The sequence below is a fragment of the Trichosurus vulpecula genome, chromosome 3 (assembly GCF_011100635.1).
Source record: "Trichosurus vulpecula isolate mTriVul1 chromosome 3, mTriVul1.pri, whole genome shotgun sequence".
NCBI lineage: Eukaryota > Metazoa > Chordata > Mammalia > Diprotodontia > Phalangeridae > Trichosurus > Trichosurus vulpecula.
Window position 1 is genome coordinate 247146380 of NC_050575.1, and position 10598 is coordinate 247156977.

Below are 10598 nucleotides of genomic sequence, written 5' to 3' on the forward strand. Positions count from 1 at the left end.
GCCAGTTTACCAGTCTATGCTAGGTGCTGGGGCCTTTTCTAGAAGTAGGAGCCGACACATCTTTCGCTGGACCTCCTGGTAAGACGTCCAGGAAAGTTAGGAGCCCCTGTGTGCAAAGTATGTTTGTCTAGACATAGTGAAAGCGCACCCAGGAGGAGGAACACTCTGCCTCTTAGTTTAGAACCTGGCTCTTAAGCAGCATTACCTCATCACTGGACAGAAACTGCCCTCTCTGAAGTTACCATGGTGCTTTATTTGCCCAATTATTCAGGCCTTGGCCTGAATAAAGGACCTACTATGTGTCAGGCACTGTGCTAAGCTTTGGGGTTAGAAAAAGAGTTTAAAGACAGTCCCTGCCCTCAAGCAGCTTACAATTTAGCGGGGATGTGTCTTTTTTTTTTTTAATGGTATGGGTGATGTCTTTTGATTTGTGCATAAATTGGATTTAAGTGAAGCAGTGTTGCACAAAGTCTTTGGCCTCATTTTCTCTTCCAGAGTCATCACAGTCCACCAAACAGGACAGTCAAGATGACTGCTGATGGTTCAAGATGTAGTGGATGTCCTTGGCATCTTTGGTGTTTAACTAACCAAGCTCTAAGCTCTACGTTGTCTGCCTCAGGTGCCTTCATGGCCCTTGGAACAAATTGTTCTCATCTGCCCATTCCATCAGGGGAAATCTTCACATGCTTAAGGCAGACACCTCCCTAACTCACCAAAGGGTTTGAGACCAATTGGTTACCCTGTACCTGGTTTAACCAGTCTGCCAAAACAGGTTACTGGGTGTGGCCTTTGTGCATGCTTCTTGGAGCCAGAGATGAGAGTTAGGTGGATCACGTGGACACCAAAGGTGAAAAGCAGCCCCAAAAAGTTCTGCAGCCCTCACACTAGAGGTACTAGTCTTCCCTGAACACACCCTACACCCCATTGAGAGAGATAAAGGGCAAACATACAAACAAGATGTATACAGGGTTAATTGGAAAGAATTAAAAGCCTGCAGTAGAATTAAAGAGAGTTAGGAAAAACTTCATGTAGAAGGTAAGATTTTAATTGGGATTTGAAGGAAGCTTGGAGGCAGAGATTAGGAGGGAGAGCATTCCAGGTAAAGAGGACTGCCAGAAAGCTTGCCAGATAGAGCTTCTTGCTGGAGGAATAACAAGGAGCCCAGTGTCAGGAGGCAAAGGAATAAGGAGTGGGAAAACTGCAAGTGAGGGAGTAGAGCAGAGAGTGGGAGCAACCAGGTTATAAAGGTCTTTGAACAGGGCAAATAGGATTTTCTATTTGGTGATGGGGAGTCATTGGAGTTTTTGGAGAATGATATGGTGAGACCTATGGTTTAGGGAAATCACTTTGGCAGCTGAATAGAAGATGGACTGGAGTAAGGAGAGACTTGTGCCAAAAAGACCAACCAACAGGACATTTCAGTGGTGTAAGTGTGAGGAGATGAGGGCCTACACCAAGTTAGTAGAAGTAAAGTAGGAGAGGGGAGAAGATACTGAGTTCAGTTTGCTACCTATCCAAGATATTTTAAAGGAGACAGAAGGTTGGAGGTCAGAGAGGTTAGGGCAGGATATATAGATTTAAAATCATTAGCGTAGGAATGATCATTAAATCCATGAGAGCTGATGAAGTCACAAAGTGAAGTAGTATAGAGGACAAAGAGAAAAGGGCCTAGGACGGATCTATGTGGCTAATAAGGATACAACAAAGAAAACTGAGGAGTGGACTGATAGGTGAAGAACCAGGAGAGAGGAGTATTCCAAAAATCTAGAAAAGAGATTATTAAGGAGAAGAAGATGATCAACTGTGCTAAAAGCTACAGAGAGTTAAAGAAGAAATGAGGAAAGGCCATTGGATTTGGCAATTAAGAGATTATTTAGTAACTTTGAAGAGAACAGTTTTGGTGGAATGAGGTCACAGGAGAGTGATAGAAGAGAAAGTAGAGGCATCATTTGTAGACTACCTTCTCAAAGAGTTTAACCACACAGGGGAAAAAAGATATCAATGATAGTTACTAAGAATGGAAGGATCAAGTGATCTTAAATGCTCTCCCAATCTCAAGTTTCTCCTCATTTCAGTCTGTCTTCCACATAGCTGCCAAACCAATTTCCCCTAAGCACATGTGACTAGGGCTTGTCTAGGTATGTCCAATTTGCCTAACATGGAGGAGGCACCCTTGATGGCATTTAGATCATGCCCCAGATTAACTAACAGGGAAGCTTCAGAGTGCCAGCAGTCTTTGATTGGCTATGTGCCTTTAAAACTGGAGGTCTCTTTTCACCTTCTTCTTGCTGTGTCCAGAAGGTGAAGATCATAGTTGGCCAACAGCATGGATACCATGAATTGAACCAGTGAGAGAGGAAGAGATGGGGGATGGGACCTGGACCCCTAGAAGGAAAAGACCACGTCTTTGCCCCTGAACTTTTCCACACATTTCTACCTAGATAGCCAATAATCCTTTTACTGTGGCTCTCTGACCACCTAACTCCTTTCATTGTCTTCACCTGGACCACCACAGGCTACTTACCACTTCTTAATCCCATCCAGATCTTCTCACAGTCTTTTCTTGTATATAAATACCAATCTTACCTTCTCCTGTTGGCTCATAGTACTAGGAATCTTGCCTGCCTAATTGGTGTTATAATAAAATCTCACTACTCTGAAAGATGGCTTGAGTGGTTGAATTTGAGGCAGACCCCTGTACCCTTGCATTTTAGGGTTTCCGGCACCCAAAACCTCAACAGAAGTGATGGGGTACAGGATCTGGGAGCCCCCTTGAACTCTCCTTGAATCTTCCCACTTGATGAAGCATTTGCCTTAGGCCATAAGCTTTTCATTATTGCTAGGCCCAAATCTCTGGGTTACTCTTAACATAGCCTAGTCCTCCATTGTCTACCTACTCCCCACCCTTGAGCCTATCAAAGTGCCTATACCCAAATCTGTTACCCTTAAACTAGCCTAGCCCTGCGTTGGCTATGTCATCTGCAGGTAGTCTTTAGCTACTTCCCACCCTTAATCCCATTCTCTTGGTTCCTGGAATCTGACCTCACCCCAGTCCCATCAGGCTCCTCCTTAGACTCCTCCTCAAGACTTTCCCTAAACCCCACTTCCCATCACCCCCCACACCCACCGAGACCACCCTAGATCCCTCCCACAATCTTCCTGTATATAAGCTCCATCTTGCCTCATATTCAATCTGGCCCACATGTGAAAGTGAGCATCACAAATGGTGAGATTTCTTAACTCTACCCATTAGGGCAAATCTGTAATAAACTTTGTTTTTCTTCTTCGCTGAGAAGGCTTGAGTCAAATTCATTTGAGCAGGACCTGGCATGTTGGTATTTTGGGGTATTGAGCACACCTAAAAACATGGTTCCCTGACCTCATCAGAAGGACTGCCTTCTCTTGCTCTGTCTTGCTACAGAGGAAAGGGAATGGGGTGGTTGCTTCTGTTCTGTTTCTCCTCAGTTTCAGGCCAGAAGTTATCCTTATAGGACCTTGGAATTCAATGACCTTGGAACTAGGAGAGATGCTGCAGCCAAGCAGCTGGGAAGGGATGCCCTGAGATGCCAAGATGCCTGAAACTCAAGCCTGAGGAGGGTTGCTGACTAGACCCAGGACTGCTCTATAGGACCTGAACTAATCTATGAACCTAATTCTCTTACCCTCCAGAGAGACTGAAGTGGTACAGGAAGGGAGTATTATACTTCCCATGTGTAGGGGGGTACGTTTGTATATTTGTGATTATACCTTTTGAAGTAGATATTTCTGTGTAAAAGTTAATCTTTTAGTGGCTAAATAAACTGGAGTGCAAGAGTCCCCTCTCTACATTTTGGGGAATACCCTTGGTGGGCTGAGCCATTTGTAGAGATCCTGGACACCCCTCCAAATCCATTAAGGGTATTCAGTACCACCTTTTACATAAAGCCTTCCCTGATTTCCTTACTTTTGATGAGGGCACAGTCTCTGGGAACCCTTGAACCCTCCTTGAATCTTGCCACTCGACCTGGCCTTGGCCTGAGGCTATAACCATTAAGCCCAAATGCCTACCTTGCCCAGTCCTCTATTGTCCAGCTGTTTCCCACCCTTAATCCTGTTTCCCATCCTTAATCCTGATCAAAATATCTATACCCTAGCTCAGCTACCCCAGCCCTTGATGGGTTGTCATTTCCATATAGCCTTCAGCTATTTCCCCCACCCTGGAGTCTGACCTCATCCTTAAGTCCCTCCCTAGACCCCTCTTCTGGTCACCCCAGACCACCCCTCAATCCCTCCCACAACCTTTGTGTATATAATCTCCATCTTGCCTCCATGAAGGGGTCAGAACCAATCTAGCTCAGATGGGTCTGGCCCTTTTTCCTTACAGGCGCCGCAAGGGGTGGGATCTCTCGGGGCAGGCTTATTTGGCTAACTCTTAATAAACTTTATCCCTTCCCTTGGCTGAGAAGGCTTGAGTCGAATTCTTTCGGCAGGACCCGGCGTGTCGGTACTTTGGGGTGTCGAGCACCTCTCACCCCAAACCCTCATCACTTTCACTGGTCATCTCTCTCAAACTACTTTTTAACACTTTTGTATTCATTTGTATTATTTTTATATTGATTCTATATTGTGAAAAAATGGTTATTAATAACCAATATCTTGGGGAGATTCAGAGTTCCCCTCCCCTCATTTTCCCAAGGTCCTGGCTTTGAGTTCAGTTTTTCTTCAGGAGGACATTACTGATAAAGAGTTCGCATTGACTCCCTTACCCTGGTCAGTCCCCACCCAAGCATAAAAGGAATTTAATCTAAAGTAGGGAAGTCCATTGTGTTCTACTCAAACTTAGGTGGAGATAGATTCTTTTGTCTAGATAGCCCAAAGCTGGGAGTGGTCTGGTATAGAGACATTTTTTATCTTGTCCAGAGTGAAACTATGATGTAGTGATATTTAGTCCCCTTTCAAAGGCTATATATACTGAGCAGAATGGGCATATAGCCTAATTCTGATTACAGCCTAATTATGTTTGTCTTTCTTAAACCGAATTCTGGAGGTTGATAATATATACTTATATATGCCTTCGTCTCTATGATGAGGGCACAGTCTCTGGGAACCCCCTTGAATCTGAAATACAATCTCTGGAAGCCCCCTTGAACTGTCCTTGAATCTTGAACTGTCCTTGAATCTTCTAACTAGATCCGGCCTTCCCCTAAGGCCATAAGACTTACATTATCATTAGGCCCAAATCTCTACCTAGCCTTGCCCTTTATTGTCCAGCTACTTCCCACCCTTGATACTATCAATATCTATGCCTTCAGTTACTTCCCACCCTTAATCCCATTCTCTTGGTGCCTGGACTGTGACCTCATCTCCTCCGCCTTAGACTCCTCCTCAAGGCCCTCCCTAAACTCCTCCTCTAGTCACCCCAGACCACCCCTCAATCCCTCCCACAATCTTTGTGTATATAACCTCCATCTATAATCTCCATGAAGGAGCTCAGATTCAATCTAGCTCAGTAGGCTGAATCTGGCCTGCTTGTGAAAACAGGCGTCACAAAGGGTGGGATTTCTTAAGACAACCCATTATGGTGAATCCCTAATAAACTTTCTCTTTTCCCTTGGCTGAGAAGGCTTGAGTCCAATTCTTTCAGCAGGACCCGGCGTGTAGGTATTCTGGGGTCTCGAGCACCCCTAAAAACCTATGGTTGCATACCTATCATCATTTTTCCTTAGACCTGTTCATCTATTTATTTTATATATAACTATATTTGTCCATGCTGTCTCCTTTAGAATGTAATTTCTTTGTAAGTAGGAGTGTTTCATTAATTGTGTTTGTATCCCTAGTACCTAACAGTGCCAGGGACATAGTGGGTGCTTAATAAATACTTGTTGATTGACCCATGGTGCTTCCCCAACAGATAAGAGCAAGCACTAAAAAAACTGCAGCAAGCACTAAAAGAACTGCACGGTACCTGAGATGTAGAAGCTGTTCATACACAACACACACCCACACCCACACGCGCGTGCGCGCACACACACACACACACACACACACACACACACACACACCGGATATCTATAACCAAACCAATCAGGCCCTGAGGTCCCTTCAGGTTTTAAATGGTTGAGCATTTACATAGGACCTAGATCTGGAGTGAAACTTAGATGCTATTCAATCCAAACCACTCCTTCCTCCATATTATGGATGAGGAATTTGAGGGCCAAAGAAATTGAAGTGACTGGCCAGAGACAGAGGAGGAATTTAAACCCAAGTTCCCTCACTTCATCTCCAGACATTTTCCATTGTATCATTGAATATAGGATATTTAAGGCTTACAAAGCACTGTTTTGTTTTGTTTTCACCATAGCCACTGCCAAAAGGTTCAGTCCTATCCTACTCTTTGTGAAGTCATTTGGGGTTTTCTTAGTAAAGATACTGAAGTGGTTTGCCATTTCCTTCTCCAGCCCACTTTTTTTTTCCTGCAGAGGAACTGAGGCAAGCAGGGTTAAGTGACTTGCCCACGGTCACAAGAGCTAGTAAGTATCTGAGACCAGATTTGAATTCAGGAAGATGAGTCTTCCTGACTTCAGGCCTTGCACTCTGAGCAGCCTAGCTGCCCTACTGCCTAATATACAGTATCTTTCATGCCATGGACAATAAATATTTATAAATATTTGTTGAACTGAATTGAACAACCCTGTGAGGTAAACAGTTAAAATAGTTTTGCTTCCATTTAACATACATGGACACAGGCCCAGAGAAGGAAAGTGATCCCTAGGATCAAGCATCTCTATAGTTATTCATTCATTGAACACAAATATTGAACATCTACACTCTTAAGCAAGAAGCTTTCCATACTTGCCTGCCTTTCTCTGACAAAAATTCTGCCATTCCCCAAGTTACTGGTAGTTATTATTTAATAATAGCTTAAAATTATGCGGTGCTTAGTTTAAATATGCTTACACACATTGTCTCAGAGGAAAGAGGCAAAAATGAAGAAAGCGATTCTATCTTATTGCTTAAGTTTGTTATGTGTTGTGGTGGAAACAAAGATTAGAAAAGTAGAACTCCTGTGTCTCCAGATGAGTTATTTGGAGGGATACAAAACAAAGGGAGCCACCTTTTTAATCTGTTCAATTCAGACAGTAAAAGCTCTATAGGAATATTAAACTCTTGCAATGTAGATGGAGGATAATCCAACCATTCCACCAAGGGAACATAATCAAAGGAGTGGATTCTGTTGATCAGAGCCCAGACCTGCTGCTGCAAGATTGCTTTAGTAAATGGCTCCTCCCTGTACCTACTGACCTTGGGTTCCAGACACCAACCCATTGGCCCCAGTCCTTTCCTTTTCTTTTGCCCCATTGCTCCTCCCAGCGCTTGCCCATCCTACCTAACTCCTTCTCTTTAACTCGTCCTCCTTTCTGGGAAGTGGAATTCTGAAGCCACTGAGAAATGGAAGCTCTAAGTGCAGGTAGGTATACGAAACTAGCAGAAACAGGTCCTAGTTATTTTTTTTTTCATTTTATTTTTTTAAGAAAGGTCTTGCAATTGGCTGTATTTCTCTTTCCCAAACTGTCGGAAATCCCCGAAGTGGAGAGGTGGATCGGCCCTCCGCATTATAAAAGGAATCAGTGGTGTGTCTACGGGATTTGCCCGACTTAAAAAAGGGGGAGGCGAAAAGATTTTAGCATCCTGGATTTAGAGCTGGAAGGGAGAGGTTATGTGTCAAATCGAGAGCAGTTCGTGGCCAGTGTGACAAATGGTTCTTTCACCCAGGACTATTTACTGGCCAGGAAGTTTAGATAGAGGTCAGGTGTGTGCGTCCCTGTGCCTTTACCTGTTCCAGGTATGCAGATCTGAGGGGACCTTCCCTTCTTTTGGGAGGCGGAGCTGAGCAGAGCCGCGGCAGGAGTAGAGAAAACTTTTTCCTTTTCCTTTCTGCATATTTTGGGGCTGTGCAAGGGGTTCTGGGAGTCACAAGTAAGTATATTTCATTGGCCAGTGAATATTAGAATATTAACTTGACTCAGCAGAGAGTTGTGTGCAGTGGTGTGGGGTTGGAAAGCTAATTTCCTTTGGGTTCTTTATTGTTTCTGAACCTTTTGAAATCATTCTCAAACTGTAAACTTTGTGCAGGTGAAACGCTTCCCAAATTATGCAGAATTCCAGGATCCATAGTGTGCTTAGCTTCTTGGGGGGAGGGAATAATTGATTTTTTGGACACTAATGCTTTATCTGCAATAAGTTTATATGGGACTTTGCTTTTAATATCTTCACGAAATGTTGGCTAATAACTCCCTAAGTATTCTTTAGTTACATTTCCCTCCTATATTATTACTGTTGTTATTATTGTCATTATGCAAGTCTCAAAGCTTTCATAGAACTCTGGGATTTTAAATCTGGAAGGGGTTTAAGAAGTTACTTGGTCTTCTCTCCCAATAGATTGTAAGCTTTTTGAGAGCAGTTATACTAAATTTAGTCTTGTGTCCACTAGAGCTCACAGGGATGAAGTCATAGAATTACAGAATATCTCTAATTCAACTGCCTGATTTTAAAGGTTTACCCACGTTTGATTCCAAGTTCAGTGGGTTCTTTTGACTTCTTAGTCCAACACCTTTTTTTTTTCCAGTCTGTTCCAGACTACCTCTCTGTGACTTTCCCAATTCACTTTGCCTTATTGTAAACTGTAATAGCCTGAGTGTTGAGTTGGCATTAACTGTAGGGAAGGATTTGGGGGGAAATAAAAATAAGCCTTAGTTTTCTTTGGAAAATGAGGGGCTCAAACTGAGGTCTCAGCCCTGACATACTGTAATTCCATCGTTGAGCCATTAAGATAGCTATAAAGTACATGGTGTTGGCCATATACATATCATGGTCTAACTAAATATAGTAGTTATCTTCCAATGTGCTCTAATTAATGGTTCTTTGGATAAAAAGATATGAATTTCCCTTATCAGGATGAACAACTGAAAATGCTTATTCTGGTTGGATTTATTCTGTTGGCATAATTGTTCTATGCTGATTTTGTTGAAGCAACAAGATCAGGATGTTTTTGTTTGCTTTATTTATCTTTATGTTTTTTTTTTTCTTTTGCCTTGAAACATACCCATTCAACAAGCTTGCTGTTGTATGTATTTGGGCTGATAAATAAGAAAATACTTGCATTAATAATGACTTACTCAAAATTTGCACTTATATAGTTCAGAGAAATCACAGGTTACTGGTTTAAAGTGGTATTTACTCTGCTGTTCTGTCCTTTATTGAAATGCTTGGGAGGGTGACTAACTACTAAAGTGTTTTCAAATTACTGTGTTGGAGGTTAAAACAACCAAAGCAAGTTATAGCTTCCATCCTGTTTGTCATGTTTAAATTGATTAAATAGGAAGGGCAGCTTGGTGACAATGAATTTGTGCTATATTTAAGGAACCTTTCTGTAACAGCGACATGTACAGTGTCCCTTTTTTCTGAATACAGATTTAAAGCAAAAACAAAACAAAACAAACCCTTCCCTCCCATGATCTGGACTGTTGGTTTTATTTAAAGCAGTTTTCACACACACACACACAAGCGATTCCACTGAATAGAAATAAAGCTTTAGTTTCTCAATATGGGAGGGCTGATAGAGGTTGAAAGTCAACCTGTGAGTTAGAGGCTGGATAGTGTAGTGGGAAACAAACAGATTTGCATTTCAAAGACATGGCTTCAAATCTTTCCTCTTATTGTGCTGGCTCTGTGATCATGATCTTGGATCTTGGTTTCATTGTATGCAGGAAGAAGCTTTTGGACCAAATGAACTCTTAGGGCTCCTTCCAACTCTGAAACACTAGTTCTAATCCTTTTGTTCCATGGGCCATGCTCTGTTGACAGCTGTTCCTCACTTTGCCCATGTTCATAGACAGTCTTAGCCATACATCTTTTTTATTTTATTTTCAGATTCACATTCACATTTCAACCACCCTACCCCACCCTGAGAAAACAAGAAAAACAAAATAGTTGTTACAGACATGTGCTATATATCTTTTAGACTGTAAAATCATGAACCATGGTCATGGAAACAGTTCCTGCAGCTCAAAACCATAAAATATTGAATTCTCAATTACATAAACACAAAGTGTATGGTACTTTTACTTTCTTCTAGCCCTGGAATGGAATCTATGCTCTAAAACCCTCTACTCCCATAAGCCAGGACAACACCTAGAACTTTCTAAGTATATGAGAATTTATCCATTTAAAATAGATTGTTATTATTTTCCCCAAGAAGACAATTACATAACCTGCCCTGATTACCCATCTGAATGTTTCACAATCCCCAACTGTTTGGAAATTCTTCCTTTTAAATGCTATTGAAATTTAAATCCAATTCTTGTTTGGTCCTCAGTAGAGATGGAGAACAGCTGGTCACAACATCTTCTGAATAAATTGGATGGCAACATGACATACTAGAAAATACTGAACTGGAAGTTAGGCATCCTAGATTTTATTCCTTGTTTTGCTGCTTTGTAGCATATGAACTTGAGCCAGTCAATTGTTCCTTCTAACTTGGTTTCTTCATCTGGTAAATGGGGATGATAATAACAATAATAATAGTAACTATCATTTATATAGCACCTACTGTGTGTCAG